Below are 27823 nucleotides of genomic sequence, written 5' to 3' on the forward strand. Positions count from 1 at the left end.
CAAGGTCCCCAGCTGGTGAGTAGAATTTAAAATGACACCCACGCTCACAGCTGTGGCCCCAGGGCCCTGTGTCATCCAGCTGCTGCCCACCTGTCCCCTTGTGTCTGTTTTAATGGTAATGAAATTTGTTTTAATCAGATATGATAAACACACAGGCACAGGAATCAGCATCATTAAAGTTTTTCTACTCACACAGCCCTAGAAGCAGGAGGCATACCAGGTCACACAGGGCCACACAGGGAAGCAGCAGCGTCCGTCGGGAGGCAGGGGAATAAGAGGAAACGTGGGCATGAGCCTTTACTGTGGGCCATATGTTTGGGCAAGGCAGGGTGGGCAGGTTTAGGATTGGCTAGTTAGTTTGAATCATTTCAGTGGCTCTGGGGCATAGGGGCTTCCCCTAGTTGTCTTGTACCTGGCTCTGGGGTGATTATGGCAGGTGGATTCGTGTGAGAGCCCTCAAAAAGAGGTGGTAGGGAGTACGGGGTCTGGATTGGTTGTTTCGCATATGAAGGAATGCTTGCAGGCTAGTAGTTTATTATTTCTAGGAATTTGCTAGCCCTAGGAAGGGGCAGTCCCTCCGGGGTCTCAGAGGCTCAAATACAGAAATTAGAAAACATGATTTTACAACTTCCCATGCCCTTCTCTTTTCTCACTGTGCCCCAGCCTCAGGGGCCTTCTTTTGGTTCTTCAAAGCTGCCAAGCTTGCTCCTGCCTCAGGCCCTTTGCACTTGCTTCCCTGGACCACTCTTGCCCCAGATCTTCCACAGCTGGGTGCATCTGGTCATTTAGGTCTCGGATCCAATGATACCTCCTCCTAGGAGTCCTCCTTGATTCCTACTTCTCAAGCACACCTCTCCTCTTCATCCCACAAATCACTCTTTAAAACAGCTTGCTGTTTTATTTCCTTCATGGCATTCATCCTGGTCTGAAACGATCATTTCTTTGTCTAGCGACTTCGTCTCCCCCTTGACTGTGAGTGACCTCAGAGCAGGTGTATGTCTATGATGTGCTCTACAGCAGCCCTGTCCCCAGAGTAGTGCCTGACATATAGTAGGTGCTCAGTAAAAAAGTATTTCATTCCATGAATTTGGATTTGAACACAGGTTCTGAAATCAGAACCTGTACAGGGTCTAAAACCCCAGACTGCCTCCCAGTTTGCGTAACGTTCGAGCAGGAATCAGGGTTTCCAGCCCTTTCTAGTTTGAGCTGGGAAGACTGAGGCCCAGAAGGGGATTAGAGAGACTTTGCTAACCTCTCCCAGCCTAGTGGACCCAGATCCCTCATCTGTGCCCCTCCATGCTCTCCCTACATGGTTTGACCCATTGCCCCATCCCTCAAGTGGGCACATAGACCCGCTGACCCCACAGCAATTCCTCTGAGGTCCAGCCAACTTTCCACTTTCCCGGAGCTCCTGCCAGGTGTGTAAACAGGCTGGCGTGACTTCCAGTGATGCAGCAGAGAGCAAGATCGTGTTTCCTGACCCAACTCAACAGGACAGTGCCCTCTGGACTGATGAGCAGAATTCTGTGACACCGCCAGACCTTGAAGACACGAAGTCAGCACCCTAGCTAGGGGCAGACCTGGCCACGGCCTGGAACAAGTCAGACACGTGTGTCCAAACTGCTGTCTTCAGCTGAGATGCACCGGAGACTTGGGAAGAGCCACATGAGGTCACACCACTTCCTGGCCAGTCATTTCCCTCCCCTGAGCCTCAATTTCTTCATCAGCAAAGTGGGCATAATGATACTCACCTGCTGGGAAGACTCAAAGGTGCTGACACATAGTAGGTGCTTAACAAAGGATTGCTGCTGTTGCTATTATCTGCAGAGAGTCCAGGCTCTCTGCTGTGTCTGCTTGTCCTTGGAACTCGTATGATGAGGGACAGCCATGGGAAGGTGCCTGTGGTGCTGGTGGGAGCACCCATAGGCAGAACACAACAGTCAGCCCCAGCTAGAAAAAGACATTGGAGCAGAGCCGGGGAGGCCAGGAAGCCCCTACCTTGCCGGTCAGCCTGGTGAAGTCCCTTCCCTACCCTTTTAGCTCTACTGTCCTGCGGGACCTCACCAGCCCTCTTCGCAGACAGAGGACTTTGGTTTCCACAGTACTCAGCTGCCCTACAGGAAAGTGCCGGTACCCGGGAGGTTGTAGGATGTGACCTCAGCTTTGTTGATGACCTCAGCCACATCACACACCTTATTCTTGCACTCTCCTCTGTCCCCCGAGGAGACTTCAAAAGAGCCACAGCCAGCACCTCTCTAGCATCTACTAAGTGCCAGGCATGGTTCTAAGCATTCTGATATGCTGGTGAGCTTTTTTATGTTCACTGTAGCTCTGTGGGCTGGTGTGTTATTGTCCACATTTGCCGATGAAGAAACTGAGGCACCGAGTGGTTCCATCACTTGCCCCAAACTCCCACAGCTGGGAAGTGGCTGAGGTAAGATTCAGACCTCACCATTCTGGCTCCAGGGTCTGTGTTCTCAGCCACGCAGTATGACCCAGGGGTGATGGACCCATTTTACAGATGAGGAGGTTGAGGCTCAAAGAGATTAAGCCATATGCCCAGCGTCTCATAGCCATTGACAGAGTAGTCAGGTTGGCGCTTGAGCCTAGGTCTGCCTTGTTGAAAACCCACACTCCTTTGTGGTTCAGTGGAGGCCAGCAGGGAAGGGAGCAGTTGTGCTGGATGGGGAAGGTGGGACATCAAGATGGGCTTCCCAGAGGATGGTGACATCATCCAGACACTGGAGTGAAAGTTTGGAAGTCTCAGGGGCTTTCTGAAGATTGGAGTTTATGGAGACAAGAACTAACACAAGTGATCAGGCAGTGGGGGGTAGGAGTTTGGGTTCGGTTGCTTGGTTTCAACCCTGGCCTTTTTTTTTTTTTTTTAGACACAGTCTTGCTCTGTTGCCCAGGTTGGAGTGTAGTGGCACAATCTCAGCTCACTGCAACCTCCGCCTCCCGGGTTCAAGCAATTCTCCTGCCTCAGCCTCCCAATTAGGTGGGATTACAGGCACCCACCATCACACCAGGCTAATTTTTGTATTTTTAGTAGAGACGGGGTTTCACCATGTTGGCCAGGCTGGTCTCGAACTCTTGACCTCAGGTGATCCGCCCCCCACTTGACATCCCAAAGTGCTAGGATTACAGGCATGAGCCACCACCCCTGGCCCCAATCCTGGCTTTTTAACCAACTGTGTGACCTTGGGCCAGTTAACCTCTTTGTGCCTCAGTTTCTTCATCTGTAAAATGGGTATGATAATAGACGATGCTTGTAAAGAGCTACAAAAAGAGTTGGCTAGCTTCAGGGGCAAAGCACCTACTGTGTCTCAGTCCTTAGAGGATCAGAGAGTCTTTGAATCAGTGAGTCTTTCAGCTGATTTGCTCCCAGGAGACGTGTGGCAATGTCTGGAGGCAATTTTCATTCTCACAGTGGGAGTAGGGCGCTACTGGCGGTTGATGGGTAGAGGCCAGGGATACTGCTAAACACCCTCCCATGGACAGGACAGCTGCCCACAGAGAATCCTCAGACCCCAGATGTAAGCGGTGCCATGGCTGAGAACCCCTGCCCCAAATGCATTCATTCCTTTGATCTGTCTGACACGCGGAGGCAGGCATGGTCCAGAGTCCCATTTTGCTGATGAGGAAACTGAGGCCTAAAGAGGGGCATGCTAGCCTATGAGCACACAGCCTGGAAGCAGAGGGCCTGGCGGGAAGGAGAGGATTTGGAAATGGAGGGCGTTCCAGGCAGGAGAAAGGCACTCCTCAGGGCCTCTCAGAGGCCAGCTCCAGGCTTCACAGGACGGAGCTGACGGCTCCTCTGTCCACAGCAGTCAGGACGGCCGCCTTTCCCTTGCTAGGGAAATGACAAAAGAGTCCCTTGTTTGCCGCCACCCCCAGCCCGGCTTCTGCCCTGGGTTTTACCATGCCTCCTGCACCTTTCTCTCTTGACAAGCTGAAAGCGCAGGCTCTGGGGGCCTAGGGGTGAGGGGCAGAGCAAAGGAACATTCTTCCAGCTCCTCTTATTAACCAATCCCTGCCCCAGCCTGCAGCCCCACTCAGACTTCTCCGGAAAGGGCTGGAGCCAGTCAGCAAAACTTCTCATGGTGCCTGAGTTGGGCATTTTACACCGCAGAGTGCCCACCGCAAGTGTGGGCAGCTCACTGGGCAGCCAGTCCTGCTCTGCCAGTGTCTGGGACCAGAATCATGGGACGTCCAGGCCTGGGGAGCCCTGCCAAGGCCCGGCTCTCACCTTTCATTGGGGTTGATAGGGGAGACTGAGGCCTGTTCTGAGGACATTCTCACCCCCACTAAGCCACACATCAACTGCTTCCTGCTTTTGACTTTTTTCTTGCTATGGAACCTGTACTTCTCCAGACCTTGGCTTCCCCTTCCTGGAGAAGGAGCCTGCCTCACCTGGGGTGGTATGTCCCCAGAATCACCTCCTGGGGGTGAAGGAGGAGGGACAGCACCATGAGAGCATGAACCCTAGCACCAGCCTTCCTGGACTCCGGCTTTGCTCTCCCACTTCCTGGCTGTGTGACTTTGGGCAAGTTACTTAGCCTCTCTGTGCCTCAGTCTCCTCTTCTGTAAAATGAGAATACTGATCAGGCCTACCTCATAGGAATGTTGTGATGATGGGTTCATATGCCCAGAGTACTTAGGGGTGTACCTGGCCCAGAACAGGTGCTGGGTCAGTGTTTGCTATCATTAGTAGTAGTGGTAGTGGTGTTACTTGCCTTACAAATGAGCTCTTGGCTCTGGGGTCTGGAAGGGCATTATAGGGGGTGAGGTTTGTTCTTGAATCCTCTTGACATCCTCCTTTTACTCACTGTGTGGGTTACTGCCTTCTCTGAGCCTCCATTTCCTCTCCTATAAAATGGAATAAAGCTCATCTCCTAGGGGCTGCGGGATTAACTGAGATAACGCTTATTCAGAGAAAAATCTCAGTGAGAGTTCCCTTGTCATTCTTATTCTTGGCCAAAATCCCAAATTCCCAGATGCTTGAGAAGTGAGGGACTGTGAGCGTGGAGGCGCATTGTCAAAAGGGGCTTGGAAACAGGCCGGGCCTTTCCAGCGGGGATGGCTTCCCCCAGGACCAGCTTCCCCTTCACTCACTGGTTTCCCAACTGCGCACCCTCCCAGGATGCCTGGGGCAGGACCAGCTGGACCCAGGTGGAGCTGGGATGATGGTAAACTTAAGAGAATTGAAAATGTCAGGCCGGGCGCGGTGGCTCACGCTTGTAATGCTAGCACTTTGGGAGGCCGAGGTGGGCAGATCATGAGGTCAGGAGATCGAGACCATCCTGGCCAACATGGTGAAACCCCATCTCTACTAAAAATACAAAAATGAGCCAGGCATGGTGGCGGGCGCCTGTAATCCCAGCTACTCAGGAGGCTGAGGCAGAAGAATCACTTGAACCCAGGAGGCAGAGGCTGCAGTGAGCCAAGATCGCGCCATTGTACTCCAGCCTGGGTGACAGAGTCTATCTCAAAAAAATAAAAATAAAAAAATAGTCAAGGGTGGAGCGGAGCCCAGGGCCCAGGAAGCAGTGGGAGCACAGAATGTGGGCTCAGATGATCCAGGACAGAGCCGAGTTTGGCCAAGAACTTCCCTGCAAGTGAAAGCCAGGCACTTCCCTTGCCAGCCTCGGTTTTCTCATCTGTTCCATGGTCCCACCAGCCTCATGGGGCTGTGATGAGGAGCCAGGGAAACCAGGCGCTTTGTCAACCAAAAAAGCGACCTCCAAATAGTGAGAGATTAATAGGGACCTTGTCCATCTTGTCCACCAATGCACCCCAGTACCTGGTGCACAACGGGTGCTTAATCCATGTGTCCTGAATGATTGTGGAATCAAAAGGGATATTTCCTCAGTGTTCCCTGTGTGCCAGGTGCTACCCACAAGTGACTAATACAATCAGTCAAAAAATTTCAACTGGGCATCTGCTAGGTACCAGCTACTATTCTAGGGGGACATGGCAGACAGTCACAGTGAACCAGTGACAAATCCTTTCAGCTACACAGCTGACATTCTAGAGAGGGATAAATAAGCAAGATCTATAGTATTGTTACCAGAAAGGGGTCCCAATCCAGACCCCAAGAGAGGGTCCTTAGATCTTGTGTAAGTAAGAATTAGGGGTGAGTCCACAGAGTAAAGTGAATTTATTAGAGAAGTGAGAAAAAAACAAAAGAATGGCTACTGCACAGGCAGAGCAGTGGCATGGGCTGCTCAACTGAGCATACTTGTGGTTATTTTCGATCATCTGCTAAACAAGGGGTGGGTTATTCATGAGTTTTCTGGGAAATGGGTGGGGAGTTCCTGGAACTGAGGGTTTCTCCCCTTTTTAGACCATATAGGGTAACTTCTGGATGCTGCCATGGCATGGATAAACTGTCATGGCGCTGGTGGGAGTGTCTTTTAGCATGCTAATGCATTAGAATTAGCATATAATGAGCAGTGAGAACAACTAGAGGTCGCTTTCCTTGCCATCTTGGTTTTGGCCGGCTTCTTTGCTGTGTCCTGTTTCATGAGTTGGATCTTTGTGACCTGTATCTTGTGAAACCAGTCCTGCCGACCTCCTATCTCATTCTGTGACTTAGGCTGCCTAACCTCCTGGGAATGCAGCCCAGCAGGTCTCAGCCTCATTTTCCCCAGCCCCTGTTCAAGATGGAGTCGCTCTGGTTCAGACATGTCTGACAGTAGGTCCCATGATGATAACTGCTATGGAGAACAAAAGCAGGGTAGGGAGGGAGTTGGGCATGAGGGTAGTGCAATTGTAGAGTCCGAAAGGTGTCCTAGAAAAGGGAGCATTGGAACACAAATCAAAAGGAGGCGACATCTGAGCAAAGACCTGAAGAAGGTGAAGGAGCAAGCCCTGAGCCTCTATAAAGGAAGAACGTTCCAGGCATAGGAAACAGCAAGTGCAGAGGTCCCTTTGCATGGATCCGGGTGTGCTTCTTAGCCTCGGTAGAGGATTTCTCTTGGATTCTCTCTCATCTAACCAGGTTGGGTCCTTTCCCTGGGCCTGCCATGTGTGCTCCAAATTCCTTTCCCTTTGGGGCCCATATATATGTGGTACCTGGAATCATTACCTTTATCTCCAAATGGCAGACCCAAAGTGGTTTACAGATCATTGGGAATAACCTTCTAACATAAAGAAGGGTGGGAGCATGGCAAGTGTCCAAGAAACAAGTGGCCTTCCTTGGTCCTCATAACAGCCTTTTCCAGGAGACTGATCCTTGGTCCCCTGGTCACACAAAAACTAAACTGAAGAGCCCAGATGGGATTTAAAGGTTCCTCCCACCCCAGTGCCTTCGGGAAGGGTTTCACTTCACCTGGAGAAAGTCCTCCCATTAGCACCAGCTGCAAATGTGTGGGAGAGGATGACAGCGGAAAAGGGAGGTAGAGGGGCCCTGAAGGGAGCTTTCGATGCACCCCACCACCCTGCTCCATGTTGGGAGATGAAAGATCCAGCTGGACAGTTGGGAAGAATGAGGCAAAGAGAGAGGATGGAGCTGCCCAAGGTCACACCGTGAATCAGCTTCTTTTCTCAGAACAACGTGTTCTACCCTCCTCAGGCTGAGTGAGGCCACCTGGAGCTCCTGCATCCAGGGCAGCACTCCCACAACCACCCTCCTGTCCAGCTCGTGAATGATTAGTGAGGCCTGGGCAACCACAGGGTGTGAGCCACCGCAGGAACACTTTTAATGAATGGCTCCAGGAACTTGAACTTGTCACAACATCCGCTAATGAGTCCAGGGGTCTAACAGAGTCCACTCTAGGGGAGGGGTGAGGGGTGGGGCTCAGACATCTCCTGGGGCAAGTTTGCTGCCCTTTCTGTTTCCCCCATTGAGTCTTGTGCCCAGATGGACACAGGTGGCCCCTAGCTGCCTTCTTAGAGTGTTTTGGGGCATGGGACAAGGTAAGAGGGGCCTCAGTTGGCAACCAGAGACAAGACTTCTGGGTGGCCTCAACTTCATCTGCATCACTGCTGGATTAACCCTCCGCACCTCAGTCTCTCCCTCTGGAAAGTGGACAAAAATCAGTTCTGCTCACCCTGAAGACTGAATTAGCCCCCAGAGAGGATGTGGAAATGCCTATCAAGCACCTTTTGTTGAGTGCCTGTCCTTTCATTTCCTCTAATAGAACCTACCAGAGCCTGGAAAGAGCTAAAGACACAATTACTACAAAGGGCTTTAATCAGCACCCACACATAGTAAGTGCTCAGTGAATGCCAGCCGCTCCCTTCACCATCATCTTCATCACTGAGCCCTGGGGCTAGGGCCCATAAGATCAGGACCAGGGCCCTGGGCTAGACCACCACGGTAGGATCGTGGCTCTATCCCTTGCTAGATGTACCCACATGGGCAGAGAAGTTGCCAAACCTCTGTGTGCTTTATCATTTCTAAACAGGGTCATTGGGACACACAGGCGAGCTAATGCACCCCAAAAAGCATGGCTTGGTGCCTAAAGCGTAGTAAGCCCTCAATCAATAGTTGCTTTGTTCTTCTTGTCTATGGTTTGCATTGAGGCAGAGGGCCTTGAACGAGTCACTTGAGCTCTCTGAGCCACAATAAACCAAGCTACCCATAAACAGTAGTTGCTGCTGCCTCTTGGGGCAGTGGGTAGAGTTTAACACGGGAATTGCAGAACAGTGCCTGGCGTGTATGTAAGGGCTCAACATGTGTAGCTGTCTCGGATAGCAGTGGTATGGCACTGAGGCCATGAGGAAGAGTTGCCCCAGAGGCTGGGGGAGAAATGCCCGTATTGCGGGGCTGTCAAAGCACAGCCATGTCCACCTGCCTTTTGATCTTCCCTGGGCGTTCTCTGAGGATGGCCTAATATGCATCTGAAATTACAGATGGAGACAGGGAGGCTCCAGAAAGCCAATGAGTCAGCCTGAAGCTGGTGGCTTGCAAGTGGTGGAGCTGAGATTTGCACCCAAGCTATGTGTCTTCTGGTGGCCTTGTTCCCCTGAGCCTTCACCTGCCTGATTTAACCTCCTCCTTCTAAGTGGAGGTCTCATGCCAATGTTCTTCTTGGCCTTGGCAGGGAGGGTTTCTCTTGGGTTCTCTCGCTTCTTTCCAGGTTGGGTCCTTTCCCTGGGCCTACTGTATGTGCTCCAAATTTCTTTCCCTTTGGGGTCCGTATACATGTGGCACCTGGAATCGTTACCTTTATCCCCAAATGGTGGACTTGAAGTGGCTTACGGATCATTGGGATGAACCTTCTAACATAAAAAGGGCAAGGAATGTAACAAAGTAACAGCTGCCAGTAGTAGGTAACATTAGATATGTAAATCTCCAGATAGATAGATAATTGATAGATAGATGGATAGATGGATGGATGATGGATAGATAGATGATAGATAGATGATAGAAAGATAGATGATAGAGAGATAGATGATAAATAGAAGATAGATAGATAGATAGATAGATAGATAGATAGATAGATAGATCTGGGTGGATAAAGAGCTATCTATCTATCTATTGAAAGAGAGAAAGGGAGGGAAGAAGGAAGGAAGAGAGTGAGTGAGAGAAAGAGAAAGAGAGAGAGAGATTACTCTGGAGTATGCATTGCACCCAGCATTTTACCTACATGAACTTATTTAATCCTTCCAACAATAACTCTATGAGGTTGAAATTCTTATCATCATTATTATCATCGCCCCCATTTTACAGATGAGGAAACCAAGGAGCAAAGTTAAGTCATTTGCTCTGGAAGCTATAGATGCAGGATTGGAACTCAGGCACTCTGGCACTGGATGCCAAAGTCATAACCCATAGTCTTCTCTACTTCTTGACATCAGGTCTGGATTTCAACCTCCAGCTCCCAGCTCCCAGCTCCCTGTCCATGGCTCTTTTCCCTGATCCTGACAGTTTTTTTTTTCCCCTTGGGGCTGGCCTTCTTCCAGGCAATGTCCCACTGTGGTGATTCTGTGATGCTGTCATTCCCATGTTATCCATATTTACTCATGGATAGGCTCAGAATGGTGAAGCGACCCCAGTCCTGAGTGCCTGAGCCATGATGCTTCAAACCCTATGTGGCTCCAGAGGGTCTGGCACTGTGCAGGCTCAGTCCTGGGCGAGGGGATACCGTGAAGTTTAAGGCTGTGCCTTGCTAGAGTTCAAAGTTCAGCACTTCACAGTCCCAACCCTGGACACTCCTGAGGAGTGGGACCCTAGTAGGCAGCAGGAGGGCACTGCTGTGGGCAGCTGGCCTCAGTCCTGTCCCCAAAGTTTGGGCCAGCCAGCTCTCTGCCTGGCATGGAGCTACCAGTACCTGCCAAGAGCCTGGTCACTGCCCAGTGCCCTGACAAAAATGCCAGCTGCAGCCCAGCAGGGAGCTGGGGCAGGGGGAAGGGGACAGTGGTGGTGGAGACAGTGTCCTGAAAATTCCTACCCCTGGGTCCCGGAAAACAGACCATTTCTCTTTCTTTCCTCCACGAAGAGGGCAAGTTGTGAGGCAGTAGGAGAAAAGTGGCCTTGTGTATGCCTGGAAATCATTTCCCAGCTCAAAAATTAACCACCTGACATGGCATTTTTTCTCTCTCTCTCCACCCTCCTCTCACCCCTGCGTGTTTTGCTTGCAGGCGTTAATCCCCGTGGTCATGTATTGGCTAAGCCTGAGAAGCTGGGATTTCTTTGGCGGAGTGGGGGGGATTATAAGCCTTCCTCTAAGAAAGCCAGACTTTGGAGAGTATGTCTAGGTTGGGCGGGTGTGAGCAGGGCTGAGTTGGGGACCAAGGCTAGGACTAGGGTGGGCCACATGAAGCATTTGGAGAGCAAGATTGAAGGAGGAGCTCACTCAGGGTCGTGCATGAGCCTCGCCCACGTGGCAGCCCTGCTCCCAACTCCTGCTGCCTGATAAAACCCAGGGCACAATGGCCTTTCAATGAACTAAGAGAAAGCATGGCCTTAACTTACACAATCTACCTCTGACTTACTGTGTGACCTCAGGGAAGCCACTTTCCTTTTCGGGACAACCATTTCCTCCATTGTATGGACGAAAAGTTAGATTAGAGCAGGGTTTCTCCACTTTATTCAGCACTGTGGACATCGACCCTACTGGAACAAATAATTCTTTACTGTAGGAGGTTGTTCGGGACACTGCAGGATGTTTAGCAGCATCCCTTCTCTGTACTCACTAGATGCCAGGAGCACCCTCCACCAGTCATGACAATAAAACATGTCCCCTGGGGGACAAAATCACCCCCCGTCGAGAACCATTGGATTAAATGATCTCAGCTTCATTCTGACTCTCATATTTTAAGATTTAAAAACAATATTTTTGAAGGCCAGCTTTTTGAAAGTGATCTAATTGTATTATTAATAATAATGTTATTTAATACAATATAACAATATATCATATTTATTGAGCTACTGTATGTATCAATCACTGAGTCAGTGGTTACCTTATATTAATAACTATCTCTCCAAGGAAGGTGCTATGATCATATGTCTGCAGCACACAAGGAAACTGAAGGTGAAGAGAATTAACAGGCCCAGGATCAACAGCACTTTCTGATCACAGAATTACTAGGTGGGAGGCACTTATGGTTTACGTTAGTAGAACAAAGACTTTTTTATTCCATTCACCTTTCTGAAGCAGTCTGAAAACAGCCACAAAAGTAACAAAAGGAGAAGAATATGCCATCTTTGATGAAAGAAGGAAAGACCACAATCCCACCTCACCAGCATATGAAGAAGAGCTGACAATGGCAGGAAACTTTGACCAAATTGCAGAAGGAAATCAAGAGCGGTGCATGCTTCTGCAGATCATGGGCAGGACGAGGAGTTCTCCTGAAGTGTTTTTTGAACTCTGACACTTCCTAATACTGGCAAAGCCTGGAGCATGCATGTGGGAGAAGGGAGAGTTCCTGAGATGTATGTGACAGCACAGCATTCAGATGAACTGATTGAGGAGGCTCCAAGACCCTTGTCAAGAAGTGGGATGTTGGAATGGCACGTGGGAAAGAGATTGCGTATGGTGATCACCTGTATAGCTGTAAAGTTTCTAGTTTTCTCTCTCGGTCAGTCAAAGAGACATAAATGCTAAAGAGACACCAAAGAACTGTGACCTTCTTGGGACTTCACACTGAGTAAGGGGCTCCAGCTTGCTTAGAGGAGAGGCTTGTTCTGGGTCCATGTTGGTGAGAAAGCATTCTGAGATAGTCAACAGAGCCCATGTTTGGATACCTGTGGGCCAGCTCCTTTCCCCACACGTTCTTCCAACAAAGAACTGGTCTTAAAAAAATGACTCCAATTCTGTAATAAGGAGCCAACATGAGATCTGCCAAAAAGAGAGCACGAGAAATAAAAAGCAAAGAAACATAAAATAGAAAGGATAAAAAAAGAATAAATACTAGAAGATTTGTTTTATATAGTGGGAGAAACTATTGGACAGATGTGTTTCTGTGAAATATATACTTAAAAAAATGCCTGCCTAAAACAAATCTCAAAATAAGAAACAAAAAGGGCAAAGAAGAGATATTAAGAAGCAGAGGGGGGTGAAAAAACAGCACTCAGGAAGTAAGTGGAAGAGAAAAATAAAGCTATTGTCTTATAAATGCTGTATCAGAGCAAAATGGGGAAATATTAAAAACATAATCAGAGACATGATATGCAGGCTAAAAAGACTGAACAAAATGAAGTGGAAAAGAAAAGTAAGAAAGGATGAATGGAAAACAATCAATATGGAAGACAAAGGAAATCCAACATCAGCATAATTGGTGATCCTGAAGAAGAAAATAAAACAGAAAACAATGTTGCGATCTTTAATAGAAGAACATTTCTCCAAAACAAAACTAAAACATATGCAGGTTGAAAGAGCTTACTGTCTTCCAGAAAAAGCTTATGGACATTCATCAAGACAAATTGTGGTAACATTAATGGACTTGAAACTTAATAGAAAAAACCTTATGGATATCCAGGCAAAAACTTCAAGTGAGCTGTAAGGGGTGGGAGAAATCAGGCTGGACTCAAATTTCTGCAATAATTAAATATCTACTAATTCTCAGAGAAAGAACATGTAACCCAATAATTTTACAGATATATCACTTTTGTATTCAGAGGATGCCTTCTTTTTTTAAAAAAAATGTGCATACTTATTGTTGAAGTTTGGAAAATAGAGCATATAAGAAAGAAATCCAAATTTATTCATAATCTCATCCCTAAGATAGAAATGTCAATCACACACTTCAAAATGCTTTCACAGACATTTGTCCTAATGGAATCCTCTATGATGTAGACATCCCAATTAGAAGATGAACAAATTTAGGCTCAGAGTGTTCAGTGATTTGCTGTAAGAATTCAGCAGCAAAACCACCTACGCCCAGGCTTCCTGGCCCTTGGGCCTGAGTTCTCTAGAACACCTCTGTCCTATAAAACTTTCTTTGATGATGGAGATGTTCCATATCTGCTCTGTCCAGAATGGCAGCCCCTAGTCCCATGTGGCTGCTGAGCACTTGAAATGTGGCTAGTGTTACTAAGAAACTGGAATTTTACATTTCGTTTGATTTTAATGAACTTGAACTTAAATTCCACATGTGGCCCAGGGCTCCACTGTTTAGACAGGCCAGCACTAGAGAGTTCCTTGGCACTCTTTCCCCTTCAAAGGCAGCTGACCACTTTCCTTTTCAGTCATCCTCCCAACCTCATCCATATCAAGTTCACCCAGAATCTGGCCTCTGGGGTCAGCCTTGATCATTAGGACTGGGCTCCTTCCCTGTGGCACCTGTCTTCTCCAGGTGCAGGCTCTGTTAGGCCTTGCTGTCAGTTTCTTCAGCCCTAGAGATTGTAGCTGAGTCCCACTGGCTTCTGAAGGCAGAGGAATAGGCTGGAAGTTGAGCAATGTGTTACCCGAAGCTGCTACTCCTTCTTTCCTGGGCCCGCTCAGCAAGATTCTCCCTCCCAAAATGCAGCCGCTGGACAGAAACAAGTGGCAAGAAGGCAAACTGCTCACCCTGAGTTGACCCAGAAAATGAGTCTGCAAAATCAGACACCTCTCCCAACCTCTGAACTCCAGAAGTTAAAATTGAAAGGAACAGTGCCTCGCGATCATGTGGCCCCACACTCCTTCCTACCTGAATCTGCCCTTGAGGACCCAAGGGAAGCCTCTATTTTGCAGACACGCAGACTGAACCTCAGTGTGGCCATGTGGCTGGTGTGAGTTTATGAAACAGGAAGCCCAGAGGCAGAGGTTGACTGGAGTTGCTGTTGGGTGGAGTAAAAGCATGGATCCACCTGGACTCCCCTCTACAGTTCCACGGTTTCAAACGTATCCGGGGCTGGGAGTGATGAGATCTACTCTTAGGCTCCGCATGGTCCTGAAGACACCACACCTCCTCTCCAGACCTCAGTTTATATCTGTAAAATGAGGATTTTAAAATGGAGCAGGGATTTTCAGTACAGAGTTCGGTGATCCCTACTAATCTGTCAACATCTTGACATTACATTCAGTATTGTACATGTGTGGGCACATACACACTATGTGGGGTTTTCATTAATTACCACGGGGTCCATCCTTCTACCAATTCAAATCACTTAGAGGAGAGGTCATAAATTGGTAACTATGGGTTGAATACCACCTGCAGATGTAGTTTTTTTTTTTTAATTGGCCCACAGTTTCCTTTTAATGAGAAAATCTTTTAACACTGTGAGATTTCACATAGAATCAAAATTTCAAGCTTCTCTTGAAACATCAGGAGAGCTGGCATCACGGGACCCACATTCCTGTATCACAACAATCAGGGGAGCTGAGCAGCAGTTGTTGTCCTCGTGGTGGTGGGGGGAGCCCTGTGTTCCCCACTTCACCACAGTCCCCACCCCTCCCTATTGCACTCATGACACCGAAGTCCAATGCCAGCTGTAAGTTACCATTAAGCTTGGGCACTTTTATCCCCTGCTAAAATAACAGTATTCTGTCTCTACAGCACTGTTGGAAGTGCAAATCAGACTTGAGAAAACGTGACTTTGATTACACCAGCCCACACTACCCATTAAATTGTCCCTTGCATATGAGTTTGAAATGCTGGTCTTTATATCATTTATTCATTCTTTTAACAAATACCTATTGAGGCACTGAGGATAGAGGTGAACAAAGACAGAGAAGGCCCTGTTTGCATGGTGCTCATGATCTGCAGGGAGGAGAGAGAGAGATAGTAAGTGAATGAACAAAAGAATAAACTCCAGCTAGTGATAAGTGGCCCCACAAGAATGGAGCCAGATAATGTGTAGCAGACCACAATGAGCAGTGTGATCAGAGGTGGACTCCCTGGAGGGGAGATCTTTGAAGTGAGGGCTGAACAGCAAGGAGCCAGCTAGCCAGAGATAGAAGGGGGGTGGGTGGGGTCAAGAGGGCCAGGCAGAGGGAAGAGCAGGTGCAAAGACCTGGACGTGGGAACAGTCCTGGCCTGCTTGTTCTGAGAGCCCAGCACTTAGCATTTTACAGGCCTCAGTGCTCCAGTCCCTGCCTCCAAGTCCCCTGGAAGATTTTTGCTCTCTGGAAGTTAGTTTTGTTCTTAAGGCCTGGCAGAGTGAGAAGGTGGGGGGATGAGGGGCAGCAGCACTTCTTACTAATTCTCCACCAGATGTCTGGCATACAGCTGGCAAATCTGAATCCATTTGCCCACAGGAAGCTCAGCTGAAGCAGGGCAGGCATTCAGGGTCACTCTGGCTCTGCTCCAGTCCCTCTCCAGCAAGGTAATAAAACACACTCTTGACCCACTTGCTGCCAAAGCCCCAAGTGGGCCAAAGATTGACTTCCCAACTCCGGCCATTTCCCTTGGGTCACCTCTCCAGCTGACATGTGCTGTATCTGGAGTCATTCCTTCACAGAGGGCTGAGTTGACATCCTGACAGGAGCATCCAGAGACAGAGAGAGGAGAAAGAGGGAGGGAGAGAAAGAAAGGGGAGGGAGAGAGGAAGAAAAGAGAAGGAGGGGGAGAGAGAGAAAGGGAGGAGAGAGAGAGGAAGGAAAGAGAAAGGGAGGTGGAGGGACAGAGAGGAAGGACAGAGGGAGTGAGGAAGGAGGGAGGGAGGGGAGAGAAAAAGAAAGGAGGGAGAGAGAGAGAATACAGCTTTGAAAAGCAACCCTTGCAGCCAGAATTTAAACAAAAACCTTTCCTCCCATTTATGTCATGTACAGAATGAATACATCTGAATACATTGCACAAGAGGACTCACAGAATGTTACCTCCAAAGCAGATGTATGCTAGTGTTCACAACAACTTTTTCCATAATAGCCTGAAACTGGAAATAATCTAAATGTCCACCAGCAGGAAAATGTACAAATAAATTCACATCTATTCACAGAATGGAATACTACTCAGCAGTAAAAAAGAATAGGCTACTGACACACACAACTGTGTGGAGGAATCTCACAGGCATTGTGCTGAGCAAAACAGCCAGACATACTTCAAGCTCATTCTTTTTGGTAAAATTAAAATTAAAATTAAAATTGAAAAACAGCCAGAGACAGAGAAGTACATCTGTATGATTCCATTATGTCCCAGAACAGGCAAAAACCAATCTATAGTGATAGAAATCGCAGCACTATTTTGCAGGGGATGTGGGAATTGACGTGAAAGGGGCATGCAGGAACTTTCTGGGAAGATGTAAATGTCCTGTATCTTGATTGGGATGGTGGCTATATGAATATGACTATTTGTCAGAACTTTTATTTTATGTAAATGATAGCTCAATGAAGCTCTTTTTTTGAAGTCATGTTTATTTTTCTCTCCAGCTAGTGCTCTAAAATATTTTCAGTTCTTTTCCTATTACTTGGACAAAAACCCCTGCAGACACATGCCATTTCCTATCACTCTTGAGATGTAATTAAAATCCTCCAATTACTTTAATACACAAACATGGTCTCAATTCAGAAATTAGAATGGTCAGTTCCAGGTGATCATAAAAACGTGGAACTTGATTTGAAGTGAAATCCTTTCCCCTCCCCTTCCTGGGGGTTCTACAGGCTGGAAGCTGGGAAAGAAAGAGGAAAGAGAGATCATTGTCTCCTGAGTTCCTCTTTACGGTTTCACCTCTTCTTCCTTATTTTCTTAAGCAAGGTTTGTGACAGCCACAGTGAAAGAAGCCAGGGGGCAGGAGGAGGCAAGGAGCCTGGCAGGTGCATGACTCCTGCCCCTCAGCTTCCCTTTACAGCAGACACTTCTCTTGTGAGTCTTACGGGGTCGGGGTTGGGCTTTTCCCACTGGCTTCTACCCCTCTAATTCCTGGTTTCCTATACATGGGAACTCCCTCAGGGGTCCTATATTACTTAGAAGTGGACCTCTTAGGCAGGATTTTAAAGAGGCCCTGGGCTGAAATTCTCACTTCATAACCACATCTGGTCTTTAGAAATACTTGAGCTTTCCCTCCTCACATCTTTGGAATGTTGGCCCAGCTAGGATTGAAGGATAAAACACAGGGTTCTAAGTTCACTTTGAATTTCAGATGAACAAGGAGTCATTTTTAAACTATAAGTATATCCCAAATAGTGCATGGGATATACTTATGCTAAACAATTATTTGCTGCTATCCATCCTAATACTGATTGGATATTTGGGAACAGCTTGTCTAGGTCTCACCATCTCCCCCTTGTGTAACAGCATAATGCTATGAGCAGCTTGCCTTGTGTCTGCCCAGCAGGCTATCTACTACTTTCATCTCTGTGACCCTGGCCAGGTTACTTATTCACGCTGTGCTTCAGTTGCATTATCTGCTAAATGGAGATAATCATGGAACCTACTTCATAGGGCTGTTGTGACAATCACAATTAAACTGAGATAATACACAGGTACAGTTCTTTGGGCAGTATCTGCCACATAGCAAATTCTCAATAGGTATTTACTGTTATTAGTAGTATTATAGTGATAGTGATTGTTGTTGCTATTGCATGAAGAGAAGAAGAACTAGAGCCTCCAGATAAGCTATTTTCTGGAGAAAGGAGCCAGAACTAGAAGGATGGAGTTCCTGTGAATGAGGAATTGGAAAGGAACAGGATGGTTATTATGAGCATGCCTTGTGGGAGAGACAGTGAGGCAGAGATGGGGAGTGATGGAGGGGCAGGGATGGCAAGGACAAGCCAGGAAGCTTGAGAGAGGTTCTTTTGGTTTAGGAATGTGAGAGATTTTCTGGCATGCTAGAGAATAGAGAGGATGTGGGCATTTGACAAGAACACCCACAGATTGTGCAGAAATACATAGTGATTAAGAGAAAACTCTGGTCAGACCACCTGGGTTCAAATCTTGACTGCCTCAGCAGCTGTGGGCAAGTTACCTGACTTTTCCTGTCTCCCTCAGTTGTCCCATCAGTAAAACAGAGCTAATATTATCTGTCTCAAAGGATTGTTGTGAAAATAAAATGAGTTGATAAGTGCAATTACTTGGAAATTAATTGCTTGCTAATTAATTGCTAGTGCTTATTATACTTTGAGTCCCTTAAATGTTTAAGAGAGAAGAGTTTAAAAATTGGAATTCCTGTTTAGACTATGCAGTTTGTCAGCTGCAATACTACCCTGGGACTGAATTACCTGGGACACAGTGTTATGCATGACCCAAATCAATGTCTTTTTATAATTTCCCCCAAAACAGAGGGGGAAAGTAATAGTACCTTCCTGAATCCAGGTGTGTCAGTGTATGCCTGTCATCCCAGCTACTTGGGAGGCTGAGATGGGAGGTTCACTTGAGCCTGGGAATTCAAGACCAGCCTGGGCAACACAGTGAGACCTTGGTTCAAAAAAAAAAGAAAAGAAAAAGAAAAAAAGAAAGGAAAAAAGAAAGAAAGAAAAGAAAAGAAAAAAAGATGCCTCCCTGAAAAGATTGTTAGGGGCGTTAAATGAGTTAATACATAGAAGATGCCTGAAACTTAGAGAATACTCAAAAAATGTTGGTGGTTGTGATTGTCATTATACTGCAGTTATTCTTCTGCATAGAGATGTGAAGCTGCATTGAAAAGGAAACTCTCACCAGAGCTCCTCAGAATTGAAATTTTCCAGGTGACTGCATGTCACTGTTCTCAACCATTATATTCCATTTTCTTTTCTTTTAATGCCGTTGTCAGGATCACCCAGGTAACAGGGTTATCCTGTCCTTATAAAGTGAATTGGGAAGTGTTCCCTTTTTCTCTGCTCTCTGAAAGAGTTTGTGCAAAATGGTATTATTTATTCCTTCAATGTTTGGTAGAATTACCATTGAAGCCGGAAGGGCTTGGAGCTTTTTTGTGGGGAGGTTTTTAATGATTGATTCAGTTTCTTCAGTAGACGCCGAAATATTCAGCTTTTTAATTTCTTTTTCTGATAGTTGAGAAAGGTATGTTTTATCAGGAAGTTTCTCTGGTTACTTGAAATTATCAAAATTATTGGTAAAAAGTTGTTCAAACTATCCCTTTTGTATCCCTTTGATATTGTAAGATCTGAGTCATGTCCTTTTAAAATTCTTGTCATCTATTAAGTTCTGACCTTAGAGTGTCCTTAGCAGGGAAACTATATTGCCTTCTTAAATTTGTAACTTTGGTGCTACTCATGAGTATCACACACACACAAACACACACACACGCACACACCACACACCAATTCCTGTTGAGTTAGAGGAGTAAATTTGCAAGGATCCCCTACTGCTCCGGAAATCTGCCCTCATATTTTAAAGTACAATAGGCAAATGAATGCTCAAGTGCTTGCTGGACAAAGGGGAGGCTCTGACCTTAGGAATCTGCAAAAGCTTTTATTCTCTAAGATAAATAGCTCTTCCTAAGAGAAATGTTCCCTGCTATCTTTCTTTGTCCTCTAAGCTAAGTTAATTACTTTCCCCTAGGTGTCCCTAGCTTACTGAGAACCACATGTTGGTCCCAGTGTAGTTATTTGACCCGGCATCCACCTGCCTGATCCGTATACTCTGAGCAACTCGAGGGCAGATGTTCACTTACTCATCTCTGCCTCCTGAACTCTCAGCATGGTGGCCAGCAAAGAGTCAGGGTCACAATCCATTTATTCGTTCACTCATTCCACACTCTCTGATACCAATTCCTTCAATGTGTTGGGGACTGTGCCAAGTGATGAGGACACAGAAGTGAACAAGACAAAAGAAACGGGGTCCCTCTTCTCAGGGAACTTTCTTAGTAGTTGAGGAGACAGAGTCAGTAAATCATTTTGAATGGATGAACCTTTGCAGGTTACAATTTGGCAGCATTTACCACCTTATTTTCCATGGAGCATAAGTTGTGGAGGATTTTAAGAAATATTTCAGTCTGTGGTCAAATATATTTTGGAAACTTTGGGTTAGACAAGGCCAAACAAATGTGTGTACTACATGATTTGTCAGCCCTTTCAGTGTACCAATGATGAATTTGTAGCGGAGTGGTTGGGAGAACAGTTCCTGAAAAACTTACTTGGTTTTAGAACCCTTTCTTGGGAAGATATCATGTGACCTTGGATGTGATGTGCTGGGAAGTTCCACATAGAGATTGCTTAAGACCCCCTCGGTACTCAATGTATTTTTCTTGACTTGGAGCCACAACTTTTTTAAATTCTAGAACCATCTATAAGATGAGAAGACTTCAAAAAGTTCATAAGAAAATGGAATGAAAAGACAAAAATAAAAATATAAACTTTGTTTCTCAACATAAGCTCCATCAAGTTCTAGACACTTTTGTAATGATGATACCAGCTATTTAATCCATCCTTAAAGAACTAAGAGTCTGGGGAATTTAACCATGTCAATGTTATCTTTTTTTACATTATTAACTGAAGAAAAATGGGTGCTCTTTAAAGACTTTTGAAGATTAGGAAACAAAAAGAAGTCAGAAGAAGCCAAATCAGGACCATAAGACAGATGCCTAATGATTTCCCGTTAAAACTCCCACAAAACTCTCCTTGTTTGAAGAGAGGAAGGAGCAGGAGCATTGCTGTGGTGAAGGACTCTCTGGGGAAGCTTTCCCTAGCATTTTTCTGCTAAAGCTTTGGCTGATCCTCATAAAACTCTCATAATGAGCAGATGTTATTGTTCGTTGGCCCTCCAGAAAGTCAACAAGGAAAATGCCTTGAGCATCCCCCAAAACATGTTGCCATGACCTTTGCTCTTGATCAGTTCACTTCTGCTTTGACCGCACCACTTCCAACTCTTGATGGCCATTGCCTTGATTGTGCTTTGTCTTCAGGATTGTACTGGCAAAGCCATGTTTCAACTCGTTACAATTCTTAGAAGAAATGCTTCAGGATCTTGATTCCATTTGTTTAAAATGTCCATTGAAAGTTCTGTTCTTGTCTGCAGCTGATCTCGGTGCAGTGGTGGTACCCATCAAGTGGAAAGTTTGCCCAACTTTAATTTTCCAGTCAGAATTGTGTATGCTGAACCAGTTGAGACGTCTGTGGTGTTGGCTATTGTTTCTGCTGTTAATTGTTGGTGCTTTTCAATTAGGGCATGAACAAGATTAAATTTTTTTTTCCTTGCAGATCCATGTGGATGCTTTGCCACTGCAGGCTTCATCTTCAACAGTCTCATCCCTTCTAAAACAAATTATCCATTTGTAAATTAGAATTTCTTTGGGGCATTGTCCCCATAAACTGTTCATAAAGCGTCAAGCTTCACCATCAATTTGATGTTTGTTTTTACTTCAATTTTAGCAGAATTCATAGAGCTCTGATAGGGGCGGTTTTCAAACTATCCTTTTTAGTGCCTCAAACTAGATTCTGTTCAGACATGTGATAATAAGTTAGTATGAGTTTATTTTGGTGCAAAAATTTGAAATCCATGCATAGTTTTAAAATAATACATATTTTTTTGTGAACTTTTTGAAGATCCCTTGTCTTAATTTCTCTGTGCCTCAATTTTCTCATTTGCTAAATGTAAATGAAAATAATACTAACCTTCCTTTCATAAGGTTATTTAATGAACAAATAGATATAACATACTTAGAACAGTGTCAGGCATATAGTAACATTCAATAAATGTTAGTTCTTATTTTTTCCATCACTGTGTGACAGAGATATTCTGAATTTTGCAATAGCAAAGATGAAAGCACACACATTAAGTTCTATTAAAATGTCAGGTATTATTTATTGTTAGGAGAATGGAGAAGGTGAGTGTTTTAGTCAGGAGTCTGAGTTGCAAATGACAGAAACTTGAGTCACAGAGACATTAAGTCACCTATCCAAGGTCACGAAAGTCATGGTGTAGTCAAGCTATAGTTCAAATCCAGGAAGTCTTGCAACAAGCCCAGGTTCTTAACCGCTGTGCTGTTCTGCTCTTCTGTGAACCGAGTGCTGTGAGAGCATAGACATTGGAACTGACCAGGACTTTAGGGTGGGGGTCACAGGATAAAAATGGCCTCACAAGATGAGTCATAATTCACTAGATGAAGAAGTAGAAGAATGTTCCTGGCAAAAGGAAAAGCATGTGCAAAGGCCCAGAGATTGACAAGCAGTGTAGACTGCTGAGAGAACTGTGTCCAAGAGAACAGAGAAAGTGGGGAATGTGGGAAGCCTGTACTGGGACACCCTGATAAGCTTCGAATGCCATGACTGTGAGTCTGGGGGCCATGGGGAGCCAGAGGAGGTGTTTGAGCAGGGGAGTGGCATGATCTGAAGTGCATTTTAGAAGTATTCCTTTGACTGTTCATGTGGAGGATGCATGAAGACAAGCACAAAGGTTGAGAAATAGTCTCAGTGAAAGCCAATGAAGTTTGACCTTGGTGGAGAGACCTAAACGCTCAGGCTCTAATGACAGAGCTTGGACTCTCTTGTATCAGATCATGCCTGGGACCTCTCTCAACTGGGTTTGGCTCAGATAAACCCCAAATCCAGCTGGAGGACATGACCCTTCTTTTTGACTCAAATACAAGAGGCTTCCAGCATAGGCAAGAAGGCAGTCCCTCTCCTTCTCTGTGCCAAACACCTCTCCAATTGTAGCTCAGAAAGATGTCACCCTCTCTGAGAAGCCTTCTGTCTTAGATTGGGTCTTCAGAAGGACCCTGAGACAATGATTTGACTGCAAGGAATTTGGGGGCAGTGGACAAGGGAAACAGTGAAGAGCATGGAAGAAATACAAGTGTGTTAATGAAGAGGTTACTACCAGCAGTAGGGACTCAGCCTTACTGGGGACTTCTGGGAAATGGTATTCGACATGCCTCAGTTATCCCGCTGAAAGTCAACTGAACTTCGTGGCTGGGAGCTATTCCTAGTAGTGTTATTTCTTTGCAGTCTTGGCCAAGTGTGCTTCTAAAGCCAGAGAAATCTGAAGACGTCACTGGTGTGAACAGGAATGGTGGGCACCAAAGGGAGAGATGGAGGACTGTCTTAGTCCATTTGGGCTACTATAACAAAATACCTTAGACTGAGTGATATTTAAACAATAGAAATATATTGCTTACAGTTCTGGGGGCTGGGAAGTTCAAGATCAAGGCACTGGCAGATTCAGTGCCTGGTGGGGCCTTGCTCTTTGCTTCAAAGACAGTGCCTTATTGCTGTGTCCTCACATGGCAGAAGCTTCCATAAAAAGGGCCTTTAGGCCCCTTTTATGAGGACACTACTCCTATTAGTGAGAGCAGAGCCCTTATGACCTAATCACCTCCCAAAGGCCCTGCCTCTTATCACCACTACAATGGGGATGAGGATTCCATGTATGAATCTGGGGGGACAGAAACATTGAGATCATAGCAAGGAGGTGCTGAGGTGTCTGTCCTTCTCAGACCCCACTGGCTGACACAGCTCCCTTTCACCTTTGCTCCATAGCTCACTGTCTTAAACTCTGTTTTAGCACTTGTCTCTCTGGGGGATGAATGATTTGTCTTCATGTCTGTCTCCTTGAGCAGTGGAAGCAGATGAACCAGGGATGGGCTAGGCACCAAACCTTGTATACCAAGTAAAGGTGTGGACTACAGTCTAGGAGTCTAGGACCAGGGATGGGCTAGGCACCAAACCTTGTATACCAAGTAGAGGGGTGGACTACAGTCTAGGAATCTAGGACCAGGGATGGGCTAGGCACCAAATCTTGAATGCCAAGTAGAGGGGTGGACTACAGTCTAGGAGTCTAGGTGTCTCATAATAGACTTAAGATGAAAGTGAAACGTCTTATAGTCATATCATTTTCAAAACGCAAAGACGAGGATTGTCTGAAGGGGTCCAAGAGTTCATTTATGGTATGACTGGGCTTCTGTGGGAATTTGAGATTGTAATCTCCACCAATGACTCATATTTACAAATTGGGATACCTGTTGGTCTGGCAAGTGGTACACAGAACAGGATACATGGGGCATTCCTTCTTGGGTCAGCAGGAAGATCTGATAGAAAGTAATTGTATATTTTAAAAAGCATGAATTCATTGTGGAGCAGGATGCCAAGCATGGGTGGAAGAAAGGCAATTTTACAGCAGACTGTGATGCAGATTTTCTGGCCCAGGGGATGATACATGGATGTTCATCTGCCTGGAGGCCCACAATGGTGTGCTGCAGCCAGCTTATGCTGGCTTGGGAAATGTGATTGTCAAGTTTTTAGGAATTCTAATAGCCAGTTATTAAATACAGACCTTAATACACACACACACACACACTAGTTCTTCAAGAGTCAATTGTTCAACATTTACCAACACACATCCGTTGTTTGAGGGATATTTGGCAGAAAGAGGCTGGGAAGGTGATTTGGGTTTGAGAAGCACTGTAGTTTTTGTTTGTTTGGTTTTTAGAGACCAGGTTTCACTGTGTTGCCAAGGCTGGACTTGAACTCCTGGCCTCAAGCAATCATCTTTCCTGAGCCTCCCAAGTAGCTGGGACTATAGGCATCTGGCTAAGAATCGTTTATTGATTGGCGTGGTCAGATTTGCTTGTTAAAAATTTAGAGACTATGTCTTAGTCATTTTCCTTGTGCCAACTTCCAGCCCAGGGCATAGCATGTGGTCAGGAATAACGTTTGCTAAATGGATAGATGAATGAATGATAACTTGGATCGAGCTTTTTCTCTAAGTTGTAGAAGCATGTATTCATCATTCAACAGATATTTTGAGTGCCTACTATGTGCCAGGAACTGTTCTTGGCACTGGGAACACAATCCCTGCCCTCCTAGAGCTTGCATTCTAATAGAGGAGAAAACATACAGAGCTATAAAATCTGCTTTCAGGTGGCAACCAGTCACATGAAAGAACATGAAGCAGGATAAGGGGCTGGAGACAGGGTTTCATGCTGCTTTTGTACTGGGAGCCAAGACTCAAGAGGAGAGGTGGCTCCATCTCTCCAAAGTTGTGTGTCTTCAGGAAGGCCCCTTTGGCTCTCTGAGCTGTGGAAACCAATTGTCCCCAGGTGATAGGCTGAGGTGGCCTTGGCCAAGTCTGAAACCTTGGATACACTGGCTCCCCAGGTGGTGACTCAAGCTCTGTAGGCAGAATGTTGGGATTCCAGGAGCTTCTCTAAACAGGGTGCTGTTTATTGTGCCACTGGTTTCCCACATCCTTGTTTGCTATGCTGCATACCTGGGACGGGCCTGCCCTCTATCTCTGTGGAATTCTGGGATGATGCCTTTTGGCTCCCAAGCACACATTGAGGCTTTTCCACAAAAGGGGGCCTTTTCCCTAAAGGGTCTCAGCTTCTTGTTGGGGGAGCTTTGGGGTTCTGGAAACAGCTCTGACATCCACCTGCTGACTCACTCTTTCCCTCTCTGATCCGAGTCTCCACATCTGTAGAGCCAGGGAAATGAGAGGGGCTTGGTGATGATCTGATGATCTGCCACTGAATCCCCAAATCGGGGAGGTTTAGGGGCTGCCAGGGTAGGTAGAAGGGAGGCAGAGAACAGAGAAGCCCATGGCCAGCTCCTTATCCCACTTGTCCAGAAAAGTGCCTTTTTTCCCCTGATTTTTACATTCAAAGTTTGTCTGTTTTATATATTGGAATTCAACATATAATTTTGCTTGAACAAAGGGCTGGGGGTTGTTAGTATTTGTGGACTCTGGTCTTGTGATTCTCAAAGATACCTTACCTCTGAGATGCATGGATCTGCCTGGTTTGAGAAACTGAAAGGATGGTGACAAATCAAAACTTAGGGAGTTTTTAGTTGTGAAGTTTGATTCTGTATTATTCCTTTTACTTTCAACCTTTAATGGGTGTGTCCAGTAACCTGGGCTCTTGGGATATTCATTCCAAGTTGAGTTAATTTGTTTTACAGTTGTTCTTCTCTGGCCCCCAAGAAATAAATTTTAGGTATCCCGAAGGATAACTTTGTATTAACTGTGGCAGCTTATTTAACTTTTTCTCTAAAACAATGTATCTTAAGTCAATAGGAAAATGGGATGAGCTGTACAGAAATTCTCCCTGCAGGAGACTTTTTGCACATCTATAAATTTCATGAGTGAATGTGAGCAACTGACAGAAAAGCTAAGGGACTAGGGAATCTGAACATTTTCCAATGTAGGGTGTGTTAAGCAGAGTCTCGGGATATGTGTTTCAAGGTATGGAAATTGGTGACAGTGTGTCTCCCCATCTCAGTAAATGACAACCCCACCTTCCCACTGCGGAGGCCTACAACTTGGAATTGCCCTTGACTTCCCTCTTGGCTCACATATCACAACAGATCTATCAGCCAAACTGTCAGAAGTGACCTTGGAAATAGATCGAGAATTCAACTACTTCTCACTACCAACAACTGCCGGCAATGGGCCCTAGTGGCCAGTGTATTTTGCCTGGATTGTTGCCACAGCTGTCTGATGGGTCTCCCTGGTCCCTCCCTGGCCTCCCTGTAAGATGGATTAACTAATCATAGCGTCCCCCATGTAACCTGATACCTGTCCTGTTTCGCTGAGGATATGTTCTCTTAGCATGGTGCTCTGTTCGATGTCCTATGGACATGGAATAAAGTTAACAAAACTTACTGTAAGTAGGAAGTAAGAGCCATGAGATGGCTCCAGACAGGACCAAATCCAAGAAGAAGTTCATGTTTCCTAGAACATGCAAGATCATTGCCTTGAGAGGACATAAGAAAGCAAGGGCAGGGCAGGAATAGTTTCATTCCAACAGTATAGTTTCATTCCAACAGCAGGAATAGTTTCATTTCAACCACGTGAATAATGGGACATTAAGTATTATGAATCCTGTGGGACATGGATGCATTAGATGTGAAGTCATTGTCATTATCACTGTCATGATGAGAACAGGTGTGTAGTTTGACAGGTTTTGACGAATGTGCACACCAGTGTAGCTACCACTCCAATCTAGCTATAGAACATTGCCATCAGCCCAAAAGTTTCCTGTGTGCTCCTCCGCAACCCCTACCTACGCCCCCACAACGTAGACCTTCCACCCTAACCCTGGCAACCACTGATTAGACTTAAATTACTTTGTCTGCCCTTCATTGGTTCTAATATTCAGCTGAGAACAGCAGCAGGGCACTTGTATGAAGGTCTGGCTATAGAGGTAGATTGCCTTAGTCTTCCCTGGTCTGCACAGCCGTTACCTTGCTAATGACCTCCTTGCACCTCAGTTTCCTAATCCATCAAATGGGGATAATAATCATACCTACTTCACTAGGATTTTGTTAGGAATAAATAGCACCTGGTACTTAGCCCAACAGATGTCAGCTATTGTTATTGTTTATGGAGTATGCATTATGTGTTGGGCATTGTGCTGAGTACTGCGTAAGGATGTGGCAGTTGCTCCCTGTGCCCCCTCCACACCCCAACTGGTGCTCACCATTTCCACACACACCAGTAGCTTCTTACTGCCTCTGATATGGTCTGCGGGAGCGTTGTCTCTGGCTGCAGGAGCGTGCTCAGTCTGCACATAAGGATGCCGGAAGTGCTGAAAGTTAATGCTCCCAGTATCAGCCCTCAACCAACGATGGCCAGGAGTTGG

The 27823-nt window shown here is 46.1% G+C and overlaps 1 protein-coding gene across 1 annotated transcript in view; it reads left to right on the forward strand.

Moving 5' to 3' along the window:
• Positions 1 to 27823, forward strand: part of SLC13A3 (solute carrier family 13 member 3) — a 110061-nt gene that overhangs the window by 26600 nt on the left and 55638 nt on the right. The gene's annotated exons all lie outside the window — the stretch shown is intronic.

This window comes from Chlorocebus sabaeus, chromosome 2 (assembly GCF_047675955.1).
Source record: "Chlorocebus sabaeus isolate Y175 chromosome 2, mChlSab1.0.hap1, whole genome shotgun sequence".
In the NCBI taxonomy this organism is placed as follows: domain Eukaryota; kingdom Metazoa; phylum Chordata; class Mammalia; order Primates; family Cercopithecidae; genus Chlorocebus; species Chlorocebus sabaeus.